Source organism: Rutidosis leptorrhynchoides, chromosome 5, assembly GCF_046630445.1.
Source record: "Rutidosis leptorrhynchoides isolate AG116_Rl617_1_P2 chromosome 5, CSIRO_AGI_Rlap_v1, whole genome shotgun sequence".
Taxonomy (NCBI): Eukaryota; Viridiplantae; Streptophyta; class Magnoliopsida; order Asterales; family Asteraceae; genus Rutidosis; species Rutidosis leptorrhynchoides.
In genome coordinates, this window is record NC_092337.1 from 410,319,772 (window position 1) to 410,341,842 (window position 22,071).

Consider the following 22,071-nt stretch of genomic DNA (forward strand, 5'->3'; position numbering starts at 1 on the left):
TATATTTACTTATCATTTAACATAATTAACCAAGTGTATCAATATCTTAATATGATTCATATGTACCTAGTAAGACGTTGTTATAACGATAATCGTTATATATATCGTTTTCGAGTTTCTTAAATTAATAGTCTCATTTTTATGTATATAACTCATTGTTAAAATACCTAATGAGATACATACTTATAATAAAAACATGTTAACTATATATATAACCATATATATGTCATCGTATAGTTTTTACAACTTTTAACGTTCGTGAATCACCGGTCAACTTGGGTGGTCAATTGTCTATATGAAACATATTTCAATTAATCAAGTCTTAACAAGTTTGATTGCTTAACATGTTGGAAACATTTAATCATGTAAATATCAATCTCAATTAATATATATAAACATGGAAAAGTTCGGGTCACTACATATGGCACCTATATTGTCATTGCCTGAAGGGAATGATGATTTTGTGATTTATTGTGACGCATCAAAGCAAGGTCTCGGTTGTGTATTAATGCAACAAACGAAGGTGATTGCTTATGCGTCTAGACAATTGAAGATTCACGAGAAAAATTATACAACTCACGATTTGGAATTGGGTGCTGTTGTTTTTGCATTAAAGACTTGGAGGCATTATTTATATGGAGTCAAAAGTATTATATATACTGACCACAAAAGTCTCCAACATATATTTAATCAGAAGCAACTGAATATGAGACAATGCAGGTGGATTGAACTGTTGAATGATTATGATTTTGAGATTCGATACCACCCAGGGAAGGCGAATGTGGTAGCCGACGCTTTGAGTAGAAAGGACAGAGAACCTATATGGGTAAAAGCTATGAATATAATTATTCGTACTAACCTTACTAATCAAATAAAGAAGGCGCAACAGGGGTTGTAAAAGAAGGAAAGTTGAAGAATGAAATACCCAAAGTGTGACAACCCGGAAATTTCCAACCAAATTTAAACTTTAATTTTTATATGTTTCCGACACCGGAAATTTCCAACCAAATTTAAACTTTAATCTTTATATGTTTCCGACACGATAAGCAATATTTGTTGTAGTGACCCGAACTTTTCCATGTTTATATATATTAATTGAGATTGATGTTTACATGATTAAATGTTTCCAACATGTTAAGCAATCAAACTTGTTAATACTTGATTAATTGAAATAGGTTTCATATAGACAATTGATCACCCAAGTTGACCGGTGATTCACGAACGTTAAAACTTGTAAAAAAACTATATGATGACATATATATGGTTATATATATAGTTAACATGATATTATGATAAGTAAACATATCATTAATTATATTAACAATGAACTACATATGTAAAAACAAGACTACTAACTTAATGATTTTGAAACGAGACATATATGTAACGTTTATCGTTGTAACGACATTTAATGTATATATATCATATTAAGAGATATTCGTACATCATAATATCATGATAATATAATAATTTAAAATCTCTTTTGTTATTATAAACATTGGGTTAACAACATTTAACAAGATCGTTAACCTAAAGGTTTCAAAACAACACTTACATGTAACGACTAACGATGACTTAACGACTCAGTTAAAATGTATATACATGTAGTGTTTTAATATGTATTTATACACTTTTGAAAGACTTAAATACACTTATCAAAATACTTCTACTTAACAAAAATGCTTACAATTACATTCTCGTTCAGTTTCATCAACAATTCTACTCGTATGCACCCGTATTCGTACTCGTACAATACACAGCTTTTAGATGTATGTACTATTGGTATATACACTCCAATGATCAGCTCTTAGCAGCCCATGTGAGTCACCTAACACATGTGGGAACCATCATTTGGCAACTAGCATGAAATATCTCATAAGATTACAAAAATATGAGTAATCATTCATGACTTATTTACATGAAAACAAAATTACATATCCTTTATATCTAATCCATACACCAACGACCAAAAACACCTACAAACACTTTCATTCTTCAATTTTCTTCATCTAATTGATCTCTCTCAAGTTCTATCTTCAAGTTCTAAGTGTTCTTCATAAATTCCAAAAGTTCTAGTTTCATAAAATCAAGAATACTTTCAAGTTTGCTAGCTCACTTCCAATCTTGTAAGGTGATCATCCAACCTCAAGAAATCTTTGTTTCTTACAGTAGGTTATCATTCTAATACAAGGTAATAATCATATTCAAACTTTGGTTCAATTTCTATAACTATAACAATCTTATTTCAAGTGATGATCTTACTTGAACTTGTTTTCGTGTCATGATTTTGCTTCAAGAACTTTGAGCCATCCAAGGATCCATTGAAGCTAGATCCATTTTTCTCTTTTCCAGTAGGTTCATCCAAGGAACTTAAGGTAGTAATGATGTTCATAACATCATTCGATTCATACATATAAAGCTATCTTATTCAAAGGTTTAAACTTGTAATCACTAGAACATAGTTTAGTTAATTCTAAACTTGTTCGCAAACAAAAGTTAATCCTTCTAATTTGACTTTTAAAATCAACTAAACACATGTTCTATATCTATATGATATGCTAACTTAATGATTTAAAACCTGAAAACACGAAAAACACCGTAAAACCGGATTTACGCCGTCGTAGTAACACCGCGGGCTGTTTTGGGTTAGTTAATTAAAAACTATGATAAACTTTGATTTAAAAGTTGTTATTCTGAGAAAATGATTTTTATTATGAACATGAAACTATATCCAAAAATTATGGTTAAACTCAAAGTGGAAGTATGTTTTCTAAAATGGTCATCTAGACGTCGTTCTTTCGACTGAAATGACTACCTTTACAAAAACGACTTGTAACTTATTTTTCCGACTAGAAACCTATACTTTTTTTGTTTAGATTCATAAAATAGAGTTCAATATGAAACCATAGCATTTTGATTCACTCAAAACGGATTTAAAATGAAGAAGTTATGGGTAAAACAAGATTGGATAATTTTTCTCATTTTAGCTACGTGAAAATTGGTAACAAATCTATTCCAACCATAACTTAATCAACTTGTATTATATATTATGTAATCTTGAGATACCATAGACACGTATACAATGTTTCGACCTATCATGTCGACACATCTATATATATTTCGGAACAACCATAGACACTCTATATGTGAATGTTGGAGTTAGCTATACAGGGTTGAGGTTGATTCCAAAATATATATAGTTTGAGTTGTGATCAATACTGAGATACGTATACACTGGGTCGTGGATTGATTCAAGATAATATTTATCGATTTATTTCTGTACATCTAACTGTGGACAACTAGTTGTAGGTTACTAACGAGGACAGCTGACTTAATAAACTTAAAACATCAAAATATATTAAAAGTGTTGTAAATATATTTTGAACATACTTTGATATATATGTATATATTGTTATAGGTTCGTGAATCAACCAGTGGCCAAGTCTTACTTCCCGACGAAGTAAAAATCTGTGAAAGTGAGTTATAGTCCCACTTTTAAAATCTAATATTTTTGGGATGAGAATACATGCAGGTTTTATAAATGATTTACAAAATAGACACAAGTACGTGAAACTACATTCTATGGTTGAATTATCGAAATCGAATATGCCCCTTTTTATTAAGTCTGGTAATCTAAGAATTAGGGAACAGACACCCTAATTGACGCGAATCCTAAAGATAGATCTATTGGGCCTAACAAACCCCATCCAAAGTACCGGATGCTTTAGTACTTCGAAATTTATATCATATCCGAAGGGTGTCCCGGAATGATGGGGATATTCTTATATATGCATCTTGTTATTGTCGGTTACCAGGTGTTCACCATATGAATGATTTTTATCTCTATGTATGGGATGTGTATTGAAATATGAAATCTTGTGGTCTATTGTTACGATTTGATATATATAGGTTAAACCTATAACTCACCAACATTTTTGTTGACGTTTTAAGCATGTTTATTCTCAGGTGATTATTAAGAGCTTCCGCTGTCGCATACTTAAATAAGGACAAGATTTGGAGTCCATGCTTGTATGATATTGTGTAAAAACTGCATTCAAGAAACTTATTTTGTTGTAACATATTTGTATTGTAAACCATTATGTAATGGTCGTGTGTAAACAGGATATATTAGATTATCATTATTTGATAATCTACGTAAAGCTTTTTAAACCTTTATTGATGAAATAAAGGTTATGGTTTGTTTAAAAATGAATGCAGTCTTTGAAAAACGTCTCATATAGAGGTCAAAACCTCGCAACGAAATCAATTAATATGGAACGTTTTTAATCAATAAGAACGGGACATTTCAGTTGGTATCAGAGCGTTGGTCTTAGAGAACCAGAAAATTTGCATTAGTGTGTCTTATCGAGTTTGTTAGGATGCATTAGTGAGTCTGGACTTCGACCGTGTTTTCTTTAAAAATGATTGCTTAACATTTTTGTTGGAAACTATATATTTTTAACATATGAATATTATGTGATATATTAATCTCTTAACGTGTTTGATATTATGTGATAGATGTCTACCTCTAGAACAAGTCCCATTGACTCACCTAATAATAATGAAGAGTCAAATGTAAATTGGAATGATTTGTGGACTGATTCACAAGTTCCCGAAGAGGAACCGGAAGAAGAGTCGGAACCGGAAGAAGAATCGGAACCGGAAGAAGAATCGGAACCGGATGAAGAAATAGAACCGGTGGGGGAAATAATAAAACGGTTAAGTAAAAGAAAATCCTCAACCAACCGACCAAAGTTAATTATGGTCAATGGTGTTTCCGCCAAGGAAGCAAAATATTGGGAGGATTACCAATTCTCCGATGAATCGGATTTCGACGAGAATTCCGATGATGTTATAGAAATTACCCCAACTGAATTTAAAAAGGCAAAAGAAAATAATAAGGGAAAGGGCATAAAAATAGAGAAATCTAATTCCAACCCCGATGAACTTTATATGTATCGTCAACCCCCGAAGTCCTTAAGTTGTAACAATGACCCGGGAACCTCTAAACCACCAGGTTTTTCTAAACCAATGTGGACAACGATGGCTCGTATTAGGGGAACATCATATATCCCTAGAAACTTGGCAAAACGAACCAAAACCGAAGAAGAAGAAACGAGCGAGTCGGAATAAGATAGTTGTATTCGTGTGGTGTAATATATGGAATATAGTGTTCTTATGCTTTATGATATATGTAAAAATTGCTTGTATTAATAAGTATTTTTTTTATGAATCTAACTCTTGTCTATTTTACAGTTTAAAAACACAAAATGGATAGACAACTCAATATTTTAAGAGACCTACCCGGAGACATGATTGATGAAATCTTGTCTAGAGTCGGCCAGAATTCTTTGGCACAACTATTTAAGGCGAGATCAGTTTGTAAGACATTCGAAGAACGTTCCAAGAATGTCTTGGTTTATAAGAGACTTTCGTTTGAAAGATGGGGGATATCACATTGGGAAACCCATAAGTTACGATGTGTTTACTTTGACGCATATATTGCGGGGAACCCAAATGCTATTTTACGCAACGGGTTAAGAAATTATTTTGACTCAATATATCCGAATATTGGACTTCGTGATTTAGAAAAAGCGGCTAACATGCAACATAAAGAAGCATGTTATGCTTACGGATTAGTAATGTTCGCTTCTCACCAAAGTGAGAACAAGAACATCGGGCTACAACTATTAAACAAAACGTTTCCACAAGTGACGGAGTCGGTAATTGGGGTAAGAAATGAGGTTTTTAGATTATTACGGGACTGTTGGACATTACGTAACCCTCGTCCCTTTGATGACATTACAACACGCTGTCTTATCAACGGCCATAACGGTTATGTTGCACAAGACCAAGGATGGGAAGTAGTCCTAGTAAAACCAGAATGCATGACTTGTTTCTGGACATATGAATTACGTGTATTTATTGCCTTTGCTGAACGACTTGTGTACTAGCTAGAATTGTCTTCACAACTATCTTGTATCAAAGTTATTGTGTGCTATATTTCATGCTTTATGTAAAATAAGCGGTATTGTAAGTTTGTAAAATATTGTATAAAAGTTTGAACGCGAAATATTATTATAATCAGTTTTTCATATAGAATTGTAGTAGTTGAATTGTATATTAGCTACTAAGTATGAACTTAACGGGTAGGTACTACCCGAATTTAAACTTATAAAACGCTAATATGAAGAAAAAGCTTTTATAAATGAGTTCATATTATGCTACGAAATACTATTAACTACTCTTAATATTCTGTATGATTAACTTGTTCCATTTAACTATTTTGAAGGAAATGGCACCGACTACTCGACACACCGTGAATATGAATGAAGAGGAATTCCGTACTTTTCTAGCTTCAAACATAGCCGCAGTACAGGCTGCGCTACATACCAACAATAACCTTGGATCTAGCAGTACAGGAAATCGTGTAGGATGCACCTACAAAGAATTCACTGCCTGCAAACCTTTGGAATTTGATGGAACCGAAGGACCGATCGGATTGAAACGGTGGACCGAGAAGGTTGAATCGGTGTTTGCCATAAGTAAGTGTACTGAAGAGGACAAAGTGAAGTACGCTACGCATACCTTCACAGGTTCTGCGTTAACATGGTGGAATACCTATCTAGAGCAAGTGGGACAAGATGATGCGTACGCACTACCGTGGTCAGCATTCAAGCACTTGATGAACGAGAAGTACCGTCCCAGAACCGAGGTCAATAAGCTCAAGACAGAACTTAGAGGGTTACGAACCCAAGGATTTGATATTACCACGTACGAAAGACGATTCACAGAATTGTGCCTATTGTGTCCGGGAGCATTCGAAGATGAGGAAGAGAAGATCGACGCGTTTGTGAAAGGATTACCGGAAAGAATCCAAGAAGATATAAGTTCACACGAGCCCGCCTCCATACAACAGGCATGTAGAATGGCTCACAAACTAGTGAACCAGATTGAAGAAAGAATTAAAGAACAGACTGCTGAAGAGGCCAATGTGAAGCAAGTCAAAAGAAAGTGGGAGGAAAACGGTGATAAGAATCACCAATACAACAACAACAGCAATTACAACAATAATCGCAACAATTATCCCAACAATCGCAACATCAATCGCAACTACAACAAACGGCCCAACAACAACAACAACAACAACAACAACAGCAACTACAACAATCATCCCAACAACAATAATAACCGCAACAACAACAACAATCAGAAGCAGCTATGCCAAAGGTGTGAAAAGAATCACTCGGGGTTCTGCACCAAATTTTGCAATAAGTGTAAAAGAAATGGTCATAGCGCGGCGAAGTGTGAGGTCTACGGACCAGGGGTTAATAGAACGAAAGGAACAAATGGTGTCGGAACGAGTAATGGTGGAGCAAGTAGTGTCGGAGCAAGTTATGCCAATGTAGTTTGTTATAAATGTGGAAAACCAGGCCACATTATTAGAAATTGCCCGAACCAGGAGAACACGAATGGACAAGGCCGTGGAAGAGTTTTCAATATTAATGCGGTAGAGGCACAGGAAGACCCGGAGCTTGTTACGGGTACGTTTCTTATTGACAATAAATCTGCTTACGTTTTATTTGATTCGGGTGCGGATAGAAGCTATATGAGTAGAGATTTTTGTGCTAAATTAAGTTGTCCATTGACGCCTTTGGATAGTAAATTTTTACTCGAATTAGCAAATGGTAAATTAATTTCAGCAGATAATATATGTCGGAATCGAGAAATTAAACTGGTTAGCGAAACATTTAAGATTGATTTGATACCAGTAGAGTTAGGGAGTTTTGATGTGATAATCGGTATGGACTGGTTGAAAGAAGTGAAAGCGGAGATCGTTTGTTACAAAAATGCAATTCGCATTATACGAGAAAAAGGAAAACCCTTAATGGTGTACGGAGAAAAGGGCAACACGAAGCTACATCTTATTAGTAATTTGAAGGCACAAAAACTAATAAGAAAAGGTTGCTATGCTGTTCTAGCACACGTCGAGAAAGTACAAACTGAAGAAAAGAGCATCAATGATGTTCCCATTGCAAAAGAATTTCCCGATGTATTTCCGAAAGAATTACCGGGATTACCCCCACATCGATCCGTTGAATTTCAAATAGATCTTGTACCAGGAGCTGCACCAATAGCTCGTGCTCCTTACAGACTCGCACCCAGCGAGATGAAAGAACTGCAAAGCCAATTACAAGAACTTTTAGAGCGTGGTTTCATTCGACCAAGCACATCACCGTGGGGAGCTCCTGTTTTGTTTGTCAAGAAGAAAGATGGTACATTCAGGTTGTGTATCGACTACCGAGAGTTGAACAAACTTACCATCAAGAACCGCTACCCACTACCGAGAATCGACGACTTATTTGATCAACTACAAGGCTCGTCTGTTTATTCAAAGATTGACTTACGTTCCGGGTATCATCAAATGCGGGTGAAAGAAGATGATATTCCAAAGACTGCTTTCAGAACACGTTACGGTCATTACGAGTTTATGGTCATGCCGTTTGGTTTAACTAATGCACCAGCTGTGTTCATGGACCTTATGAACCGAGTGTGTGGACCATACCTTGACAAGTTTGTCATTGTTTTCATTGATGACATACTTATTTACTCAAAGAATGACCAAGAACACGGTGAACATTTGAGAAAGGTGTTAGAAGTATTGAGGAAGGAAGAATTGTACGCTAAGTTTTCAAAGTGTGCATTTTGGTTGGAAGAAGTTCAATTCCTCGGTCACATAGTGAACAAAGAAGGTATTAAGGTGGATCCGGCAAAGATAGAAACTGTTGAAAAGTGGGAAACCCCGAAAACTCCGAAACACATACGCCAGTTTTTAGGACTAGCTGGTTACTACAGAAGGTTCATCCAAGACTTTTCCAGAATAGCAAAACCCTTGACTGCATTAACGCATAAAGGGAAGAAATTTGAATGGAATGATGAACAAGAGAAAGCGTTTCAGTTATTGAAGAAAAAGCTAACTACGGCACCTATATTGTCATTGCCTGAAGGGAATGGTGATTTTGTGATTTATTGTGACGCATCAAAGCAAGGTCTCGGTTGTGTATTAATGCAACGAACGAAGGTGATTGCTTATGCGTCTAGACAATTGAAGATTCACGAACAAAATTATACGACGCATGATTTGGAATTAGGCGCGGTTGTTTTTGCATTAAAGACTTGGAGGCACTACTTATATGGGGTCAAAAGTATTATATATACCGACCACAAAAGTCTTCAACACATATTTAATCAGAAACAACTGAATATGAGGCAGCGTAGGTGGATTGAATTATTGAATGATTACGATTTTGAGATTCGTTACCACCCGGGGAAGGCAAATGTGGTAGCCGATGCCTTGAGCAGGAAGGACAGAGAACCCATTCGAGTAAAATCTATGAATATAATGATTCATAATAACATTACTACTCAAATAAAGGAGGCGCAACAAGGAGTTTTAAAAGAGGGAAATTTAAAGGATGAAATACCCAAAGGATCGGAGAAGCATCTTAATATTCGGGAAGACGGAACCCGGTATAGGGCTGAAAGGATTTGGGTACCAAAATTTGGAGATATGAGAGAAATGGTACTTAGAGAAGCTCATAAAACCAGATACTCAATACATCCTGGAACGGGGAAGATGTACAAGGATCTCAAGAAACATTTTTGGTGGCCGGGTATGAAAGCCGATGTTGCTAAATACGTAAGAGAATGTTTGACGTGTTCTAAGGTCAAAGCTGAGCATCAGAAACCATCAGGTCTACTTCAACAACCCGAAATCCCGGAATGGAAATGGGAAAACATTACCATGGATTTCATCACTAAATTGCCAAGGACTGCAAGTGGTTTTGATACTATTTGGGTAATAGTTGATCGTCTCACCAAATCAGCACACTTCCTACCAATAAGAGAAGATGACAAGATGGAGAAGTTAGCACGACTGTATTTGAAGGAAGTCGTCTCCAGACATGGAATACCAATCTCTATTATCTCTGATAGGGATGGCAGATTTATTTCAAGATTCTGGCAGACATTACAGCAAGCATTAGGAACTCGTCTAGACATGAGTACTGCCTATCATCCACAAACTGATGGGCAGAGCGAAAGGACGATACAAACGCTTGAAGACATGCTACGAGCATGTGTTATTGATTTCGGAAACAGTTGGGATCGACATCTACCGTTAGCAGAATTTTCCTACAACAACAGCTACCATTCAAGCATTGAGATGGCGCCGTTTGAAGCACTTTATGGTAGAAAGTGCAGGTCTCCGATTTGTTGAAGTGAAGTGGGGGATAGACAGATTACGGGTCCGGAGATTATACAAGAAACTACCGAGAAGATCATCCAAATTCAACAACGGTTGAAAATCGCCCAAAGTCGACAAAAGAGCTACGCTGACATTAAAAGAAAAGATATAGAATTTGAAATTGGAGAGATGGTCATGCTTAAAGTTTCACCTTGGAAAGGCGTTGTTCGATTTGGTAAACGAGGGAAATTAAATCCAAGGTATATTGGACCATTCAAGATTATTGATCGTGTCGGACCAGTAGCTTACCGACTTGAGTTACCTCAACAACTCGCGGCTGTACATAATACTTTCCACGTCTCGAATTTGAAGAAATGTTTTGCTAAAGAAGATCTCACTATTCCGTTAGATGAAATCCAAATCAACGAAAAACTCCAATTCATCGAAGAACCCGTCGAAATAATGGATCGTGAGGTTAAAAGACTTAAGCAAAACAAGATACCAATTGTTAAGGTTCGATGGAATGCTCGTAGAGGACCCGAGTTCACCTGGGAGCGTGAAGATCAGATGAAGAAGAAATACCCGCATCTATTTCCAGAAGATTCGTCAACACCTTCAACAGCTTAAAATTTCGGGACGAAATTTATTTAACGGGTAGGTACTGTAGTGACCCGAACTTTTCCATGTTTATATATATTAATTGAGATTGATGTTTACATGATTAAATGTTTCCAACATGTTAAGCAATCAAACTTGTTAATACTTGATTAATTGAAATAGGTTTCATATAGACAATTGATCACCCAAGTTGACCGGTGATTCACGAACGTTAAAACTTGTAAAAAAACTATATGATGACATATATATGGTTATATATATAGTTAACATGATATTATGATAAGTAAACATATCATTAATTATATTAACAATGAACTACATATGTAAAAACAAGACTACTAACTTAATGATTTTGAAACGAGACATATATGTAACGTTTATCGTTGTAACGACATTTAATGTATATATATCATATTAAGAGATATTCGTACATCATAATATCATGATAATATAATAATTTAAAATCTCTTTTGTTATTATAAACATTGGGTTAACAACATTTAACAAGATCGTTAACCTAAAGGTTTCAAAACAACACTTACATGTAACGATTAACGATGACTTAACGACTCAGTTAAAATGTATATACATGTAGTGTTTTAATATGTATTTATACACTTTTGAAAGACTTAAATACACTTATCAAAATACTTCTACTTAACAAAAATGCTTACAATTACATTCTCGTTCAGTTTCATCAACAATTCTACTCGTATGCACCCGTATTCGTACTCGTACAATACACAGCTTTTAGATGTATGTACTATTGGTATATACACTCCAATGATCAGCTCTTAGCAGCCCATGTGAGTCACCTAACACATGTGGGAACCATCATTTGGCAACTAGCATGAAATATCTCATAAGATTACAAAAATATGAGTAATCATTCATGACTTATTTACATGAAAACAAAATTACATATCCTTTATATCTAATCCATACACCAACGACCAAAAACACCTACAAACACTTTCATTCTTCAATTTTCTTCATCTAATTGATCTCTCTCAAGTTCTATCTTCAAGTTCTAAGTGTTCTTCATAAATTCCAAAAGTTCTAGTTTCATAAAATCAAGAATACTTTCAAGTTTGCTAGCTCACTTCCAATCTTGTAAGGTGATCATCCAACCTCAAGAAATCTTTGTTTCTTACAGTAGGTTATCATTCTAATACAAGGTAATAATCATATTCAAACTTTGGTTCAATTTCTATAACTATAACAATCTTATTTCAAGTGATGATCTTACTTGAACTTGTTTTCGTGTCATGATTTTGCTTCAAGAACTTTGAGCCATCCAAGGATCCATTGAAGCTAGATCCATTTTTCTCTTTTCCAGTAGGTTCATCCAAGGAACTTAAGGTAGTAATGATGTTCATAACATCATTCGATTCATACATATAAAGCTATCTTATTCAAAGGTTTAAACTTGTAATCACTAGAACATAGTTTAGTTAATTCTAAACTTGTTCGCAAACAAAAGTTAATCCTTCTAATTTGACTTTTAAAATCAACTAAACACATGTTCTATATCTATATGATATGCTAACTTAATGATTTAAAACCTGAAAACACGAAAAACACCGTAAAACCGGATTTACGCCGTCGTAGTAACACCGCGGGCTGTTTTGGGTTAGTTAATTAAAAACTATGATAAACTTTGATTTAAAAGTTGTTATTCTGAGAAAATGATTTTTATTATGAACATGAAACTATATCCAAAAATTATGGTTAAACTCAAAGTGGAAGTATGTTTTCTAAAATGGTCATCTAGACGTCGTTCTTTCGACTGAAATGACTACCTTTACAAAAACGACTTGTAACTTATTTTTCCGACTAGAAACCTATACTTTTTTTGTTTAGATTCATAAAATAGAGTTCAATATGAAACCATAGCATTTTGATTCACTCAAAACGGATTTAAAATGAAGAAGTTATGGGTAAAACAAGATTGGATAATTTTTCTCATTTTAGCTACGTGAAAATTGGTAACAAATCTATTCCAACCATAACTTAATCAACTTGTATTATATATTATGTAATCTTGAGATACCATAGACACGTATACAATGTTTCGACCTATCATGTCGACACATCTATATATATTTCGGAACAACCATAGACACTCTATATGTGAATGTTGGAGTTAGCTATACAGGGTTGAGGTTGATTCCAAAATATATATAGTTTGAGTTGTGATCAATACTGAGATACGTATACACTGGGTCGTGGATTGATTCAAGATAATATTTATCGATTTATTTCTGTACATCTAACTGTGGACAACTAGTTGTAGGTTACTAACGAGGACAGCTGACTTAATAAACTTAAAACATCAAAATATATTAAAAGTGTTGTAAATATATTTTGAACATACTTTGATATATATGTATATATTGTTATAGGTTCGTGAATCAACCAGTGGCCAAGTCTTACTTCCCGACGAAGTAAAAATCTGTGAAAGTGAGTTATAGTCCCACTTTTAAAATCTAATATTTTTGGGATGAGAATACATGCAGGTTTTATAAATGATTTACAAAATAGACACAAGTACGTGAAACTACATTCTATGGTTGAATTATCGAAATCGAATATGCCCCTTTTTATTAAGTCTGGTAATCTAAGAATTAGGGAACAGACACCCTAATTGACGCGAATCCTAAAGATAGATCTATTGGGCCTAACAAACCCCATCCAAAGTACCGGATGCTTTAGTACTTCGAAATTTATATCATATCCGAAGGGTGTCCCGGAATGATGGGGATATTCTTATATATGCATCTTGTTATTGTCGGTTACCAGGTGTTCACCATATGAATGATTTTTATCTCTATGTATGGGATGTGTATTGAAATATGAAATCTTGTGGTCTATTGTTACGATTTGATATATATAGGTTAAACCTATAACTCACCAACATTTTTGTTGACGTTTTAAGCATGTTTATTCTCAGGTGATTATTAAGAGCTTCCGCTGTCGCATACTTAAATAAGGACAAGATTTGGAGTCCATGCTTGTATGATATTGTGTAAAAACTGCATTCAAGAAACTTATTTTGTTGTAACATATTTGTATTGTAAACCATTATGTAATGGTCGTGTGTAAACAGGATATATTAGATTATCATTATTTGATAATCTACGTAAAGCTTTTTAAACCTTTATTGATGAAATAAAGGTTATGGTTTGTTTAAAAATGAATGCAGTCTTTGAAAAACGTCTCATATAGAGGTCAAAACCTCGCAACGAAATCAATTAATATGGAACGTTTTTAATCAATAAGAACGGGACATTTCATTTGTTAAGTTAAATTTCAAGAATTTTAAACTATGTTCATAAATTCATTCAACCTCGACCAAGTTCCAACGATTCACGAACCATTAAACGAATATGATTATATATGTATATGTGTATATATATTATAACTTGAAACGTAAACAAAATATTAGATTAAATACTTTATATGATTGTATCTGTTTCAAAATGTTTATCAATGAAATTAGAAGATAAGATCAAGTGATTGAATTATCAGATATATTAAATTATGATTACAAGTCTCTGTTGAAATGCCCACGTTGATTTGAGAAATCTTTCCATTTTAACAATATTCGGAAAATGGTAAAGTGATTTATAAATAAGAACAAATTGTCAATCATTGAGAACTAGACAAAGGATAGTGGAAGATTGAATCTCATAAAGACTCGATTGATCTATTTAGTTTCAAACGTACAAAAACGTTTTCAGTTTAAAAAGAACTTTATTATTAAAACGTATATAACTTTTATAAATATCTAGAACCACTTTTGACAACTCATTACTTAACTAGTATGATAAAGATAACGATATATATATTTTATTTTATTAAATATATATAATGATTTAAATTAATATTATATATATTTATACGCGTATTATACGTACATAGTTTTATACTTTTACTATAATTAAACTTTACCTTTACTTTATTTTTACTTTACTTTAACTTTAATAATTCACTTTAATAATTCATACTTTAATAATTCACTTTAATAATTCATACTTTAATAATTCATACTTTAATAATTCACTTTAATAATTCATACTTTAATAATTCACTATAATAATTCAAAAATCTATTATAAATAGAATTCAATAGGTTTCATTATTTCATAGAAACTTGAAAATATTTTTCTCTAAACTCTCTCAATCGATTTACATATATATATATATGTACTCCGTATTATTTCAAGATATTATTAGTATACATAAAATATTACGACGGAGTGCTGTCCGAGTGATTTTGAAATTATTTTTCGAGTAGGATAGGATTAAGGAAATTATGGGTTATAGCTATGGAGGTGATTGATTATGGTTCATGGGTATGCTCGTGAGGTCAATATAGTGTTTATCATTTCCGTTGCGTCTACGTACCTTTCCTGCAATATTGAATCTCAATATTGATACGTTCGTGAATCCGAGGCCAACCTTGCACTTGTTCAATGACGTTATATGTATTTTTACTACAAAATACAGTATGGTGAGTTTCATTTACCTTTTTACCCTTTATATTTTTGGGCTGAGAATACATGCGCAACTTTTATAACTGTTTTACGAAATAGACGCGAGTAATCGAAATTACGTTCTATGGATGAATGATCGAAACTGAATATGCCCCTTTTTATTAAGTCTGGTAATCTAAGAATTAGGGAACAGACACCCTAATTGACGCGAACTCTAAAGATAGATCTATTGGGCCTAACAAACCCCATCCAAAGTACCGGATGCTTTAGTACTTCGAAATTTATATCATGTCCGAAGGAGGATCCCGGAATGATAGGGGATATTCTTATATGTATCTAGTTAATGTCGGTTACCAGGTGTTCACCATATGAATGATTATTTTTGTCTCTATGCATGGGACGTATATTTATGAGAACTGGAAATGAAATTCTTGTGGTCTATTAAAATGATGGAAATAAATGATTATGATAAACTAATGAACTCACCAACCTTTTGGTTGACACTTTAAAGCATGTTTATTCTCAGATGTTAAAGAAATCTTCCGCTGTGCATTTGCTCATTTTAAAGATATTACTTGGAGTCTTTCATAGCATATTTTGAAGAACGTTGCATTCGAGTCATTGAGTTCATCAAAGATTATTATTAAATCAATTTATAGTTGGATAGTAGATATTATGAAATGGTATGCATGCCTGTCAATTTTCGATGTAAAGAAAGTTTGTCTTTTAAAAACGAATGCAATGTTTGTAAAATGTATCATATAGAGGTCAAATACCTCGCAATGTAATCAACTATTGTGAATCGTTTATAATGTATATGAACGGGTCCTTTCAGTTGGTATCAGAGCGGTAGTCTTAGCGAACCAGGTCTGCATTAGTGTGTCTAGCTGATAAGTCGATAGGATGCATTAGTGAGTCTGGACTTCGACCGTGTCTGCATGTCAAAAGTTTTGCTTATCATTTTGTGTCGAAAATTAACTACTTATCATCCTCAGGAAATTACCTGCTTATCATTTTTAGTCTAAGACACGTCTTGCTGCATTGATTGCATGAATAGTGTATAGACAAAAATTCATATCTTAGCATATCTGCTAAATCATATCTTATCGTATCTGTTACTTTAAACTTTGCCTGACATATCCCGCAAAGTCCTCCGTAATCTACGAAATCTTTTGATCTATATATATATATATATATATATATATATATATATATATATATATATATATATATATATATATATATATATATATATATATATATATATATATTCTATGTAATTAGAATACCATCCGTTAGCCAAAATCATTTCATATCGAAAAAAAAAATCCTTTATCCAATCGTACGAAATGGAATTCGTCATCAGTTCAAGTCACTCAGATTCCAAAATGGAATCCCATTCAAGATCCGAAAGCAGTGTGACCAGAATAGATCAACCAATCAGTCATCACCTATTATGGATGAATTGGGGATGGGTTCGTAGCCTCCTCAATCATTAGAGACAAGAAGAAGGTGATCCCTTCCATCCACCACATTGCCCTCTTGACGAAGAACCTGAAGCACTTACCGGCGAACCTGTCCGAAACACCATTTTCTCGCTCATTTCCAGAGTATCTTGTCACGATTATATATTACATCAAATTTTAGATTTTATTTATCCGCTCGTCCGAACCGACAATCACCCCGGTGTAATAGAAGAAGTCAACGAGCTTCGCGCTCAGGTAGTGGCTTTGGAGAATATGGTGTAGAGATTACAAACACCAGCAGCAGCATAACCAGTACCACCATAATCAACGCCAACAATACCATTACCACCTCCAACCACAACCGCGTCGTAAACCTCAACTTCACAATCTGTCCCACGAGCATCAACGTCATACGCACCATAGATACCAAGGAGTACCAACAACAATAACTGACGAAGTATTAATTCATAACTTCATTGGAGAAACATTCCGCGGCGATTATGTAATCTCTAAAGTCTTAGAGATTATCTAATCTAGCCCTAACCATAAATCAGTTGAGCGAACCAAAATGATAGAAGGAAGAGTAGAAACCCTGACAAAAATGGTGTGTGATTAACAAGCTAAACTTGCTTTATCAACAGCATCAACAGTACCGTCAGCGTTACCAGCATCGTCAGTACAGTCAACATCCGAATCAACAACACCGATAATATCACAAACTCCGTCAGTTCAAGAATCACTGTGGACATCATTACGAATCAATAACGTGTATATTGTATCAACGAGTTATGAAGAATTAACTCATTCCCTCTGAAGAAATTATATGTATACTATATATATATATATATATATATATATATATATATATATATATATATATATATATATATATATATATATATATATATATGTATATAAATATATATATATATATATATATATATATATATATTGAAATAAATCTTTTTGTGCTAAGCTATTGTGTGTGAATCTTAACTACTCGGTTAATTCATATTACAAATATGCAATAATGTACGTCATTCGGCCGCAACTTAACCAGCGTTAACTACAATCTCTGTCGCAATTCAACAAATTCCAATTCATAATAAATCAAGTATATATTTGATTTTACACTTTCGTCATTGATGTACCCGAAACTTTTCAGATAACATCATTCGTACTTTGCGAAATTCACAAGAATTCCACGAACCAAACATCATACATCAACAAATAACGAAATATTGATTCATAATTTCAATGTCATTAAAGAAATACTGCGTAAAAGTTATGTACTTTTTAAAGCCTTTAGGGAATATTCAATTCTAGTTTCAACCGTAAATCAAATGAGTTTAATTTAACATTAACTCATTAAATCTATGTCACATCTGAAGAAAATATACATATATATATATATATTTTCATAAAGACTGTAATAAAATTCTTTTGTACAAAATATTAATTGTGAAATTATTTTTTAACGCGTAGGTAATACCCGAGAGATATATAAATTCACAATTAATATGTTACATTCTTCGAATCTGATTAAGCAAATCATCCATTATACTCCCTACTTTCACAACAATATACATTCTTTTATAGAAATCAAAACAACCATACACATTCAAAATTTAATTACATATTCTGATTTTGAAATCTCAAAATTCAACTTGAGATATGACCAAAATCATCACTCTTAGATCCTTACATCTTTCACAAGCTATATTTTGACTTCAAAACTATGTTAGAATATCAAATGTATGTTAACGATTACAATCTGTGTTCAAACCCTGCGAAAATTTCTGAAGACACTTCGAATGATGAGCAATCGAGATGATGATCCAACCACATGTTACCCACAGTTATGTACTCGAAAAACTCTTGAAACCAAAGTAAAAGTTTAAACAACGTATCCGTGTCAGATTCTTTGGCATTTATTAGCAAAAATAACTTTGCGACTCCTATTCAAAGTAGCCAGTTTTGTCACAGCTCCAGCAAGTCAACTTTGACTTTTTAGTCAGACTAACCTTATTATAACCTTGAGATATACACCATCGTTACCAGGGAACCTTTTACATTCCACCACATTATTAGCAGATGTACCAACAACTTCATTACCCTTTGACTTTAGCCTCTCCAAAAAGTCATTATAATTATTCATTGAAACCCCATCATTTACTCATTCGCATCTTGTAACGAGAATTGCCATACGAATCATTGGGAATTAGCAATCAGTATTTAGAAATCTCGCAGGATGTCTACGCCAACAGTTATATGTGTATATATAACGTCTATCTTCTGGACTTAATTTGAATGTGAAGTTTCTGAAAAACACTCCGAACTACGAATTGGTTCTCCAAAAATGGAAAAAAAAAATGCTGATGAAGCAGCAAAAACTATAAACGACTTTAAACGGTAAAAGCTGGATGATAATGATGAAGTGTGCTGGCAAAGCGCAGAAAAAGAGAAGTTTTGGAACTGGAAAACGGATTGAGCAAAGTAGGAAGGAGGCTGTGGGCAAATTACAAAGACTGAACCTGACTTCAAAGGATCCAAATGATTCAGTACCTGCTGAAGTCATTAACGAATACCTTGCTCCTGACTCTAAACCCCTGCGGACAATATTCTTCATCATCCTCTGATATTATAAATTCTAAAATATCATCATATCTTTCATTATAAATATCCTCCATATTTCTGAAGATATTTTCTTAATTTTTCTTATTTGAAATCATTTACCTCTTCGCGCTATCTGTATTACATCATAAAAGAAACTATTTTAGTTTCTAAATTCTGAAACATTCAAGTTTAAAATAGGAATATTTTGAAGTAATGTTGGGAACTGAAGCATGAATTAGTATAATATAATGACACTTGATCAATGTGATTATATTACAGTAAGTCATGCTGAGTTTCTAAATGGAACGTGATGATTCACAGATCATAACATCATCATGTGCCATGTTATACGACTCTTGTATTCTATTTAACCTCTAAAATATCAAGAAAATATTTCTTGATGATTCGGCCTTTTCCAAGGTATTCTAGTAACTTGACAAGTCAAGATCGTGCCATCACAAGTTCCTTCCTAGAACATTAACAATGTTCATTCCGAAATTCATATCTGTGAATTCTGGACCATTACAAGCGGTGCTTAATCGCAAGAAGAAGAAACGAAAGGACAAAACTCCGAAATAGAAATTGGGGTATAAATTGCAGCAAATAAAAGAGAGCATTAATCGTGAATGATAATGATTATAGAAGACAGAAGCAGAGACTTTGAAATATAAGGAAACATATAAAGCCCAACGACAAACCAGAAATTATAAACTATATATATCGATGCATATAGCAATATAAAGACACGGGAGAACTAGAAACACTATAAACCCAAGAGTATAGTAGAAGTAAATAGATTCTTCCGGCGGTAGATGAAAAAGAAGAATGACCGATATGAAAGTTAGAAGTATATCGAGAATCAGAACTGGATGGAGCATATTGATGAATACTTTAAAATATGAGTTGAGGGGGAAAGAATAGAAGGTGATGAAACATGACTAGGAACTTAGAAATCAATAGATTTAACTCACACAATGGCGGAATAAGTGAATCAAACCCTCTAGTGAATAGGTTAAGTTTTTTTTGATTAATTTAGTCAAACCACAACTAAATCAAGTGTGATTAGATCAATACCTAGAGCTATTATTCACTACCTGGGTGATTTGGACTGAGAGAGAATCGGAGGAGCTCACTAGATCTGAGTGTATGTAACAAATGAGAGGCTTAACCTAAAATGAAGAACATAAGACTTTATATACCCCTACTATTGACTCACCCATATGATTCATTCATCACATGTACGAGTTGGCTTCATCAGCCATACGGGTGATCACTCACTCGTGTCTTCTCATTTAGGTTGTAATTGTGACTTAGCTCAGCATCAACCGTGCGTATGAGCCTGTCAGCCATACTAGTGAGGCTTCACTCGTACGTCTGACTAAGTCTAACATAGTCAAACATCTAAATCTCGTTCCTGCAGTTCCTGTAACCACATACAAACACGGATAGGATAATAATGAGCAATTATGGTGGCCTGTAAACTGTTGTACCTGCAATGGACGTGGGTAGATGTCTAGGGACTTACATAAAATGCATCAACAAAAGGTGTGAGTTGTAAGGAAATGAAGGAGGTGAATTTATAAGAAAATCTCCGACAGAACAATTAAAATGGATGATCGCATTTAAAGCGGATCCTAATTCCCTTGATTACGGGAGAGTCAAATCTTATTAAGAAGATTTTCTTCAAATCCCTTGAAATCTGGGAATCAATCATATCTACGTCAAATGATAAGATGAATCTACACTTACTCATTTCACTCTTCTATGTTAGCTTCATTCGTACTCTTCATATAAATGGATTGTTTATCCAAATTATTCGCTGATGATAAAACTCTAATTTTCAGCCCGTATGCATCATGAAAACATACTTATTATCATTCACGACCTTTCCACTCAAATTTCAGGACGAAATTTCTTTAACGGGTAGGTACTGTGATAACCCGGAAATTTTCAACCAAATTTAAACTTTAATTTTTATATGTTTCCGACACCGGAAATTTCCAACCAAATTTAAACTTTAATCTTTATATGTTTCCGACACGATAAGCAATATTTGTTAAGTTAAATTTCAAGAATTTTAAACTATGTTCATAAATTCATTCAACCTCGACCAAGTTCCAACGATTCACGAACCATTAAACGAATACGATTATATATGTATATGTGTATATATATTATAACTTGAAACGTAAACAAAATATTAGATTAAATACTTTATATGATTGTATCTGTTTTAAAATGTTTATCAATGAAATTAGAAGATAAGATCAAGTGATTGAATTATCAGATATATTAAATTATGATTACAAGTCTCTGTTGAAAGGCCCACGTTGATTTGAGAAATCTTTCCATTTTAACAATATTCGAAAAATGGTAAAGTGATTTATAAATAAGAACAAATTGTCAATCATTGAGAACTAGACAAAGGATAGTGGAAGATTGAATCTCATAAAGACTAGATTGATCTATTTAGTTTCAAACGTACAAAAACGTTTTCAGTTTAAAAAGAACTTTATTATTAAAACGTATATAACTTTTATAAATATCTAGAACCACTTTTGACAACTCATTACTTAACTAGTATGATAAAGATAACGATATATATTTTATTTTATTAAATATATATA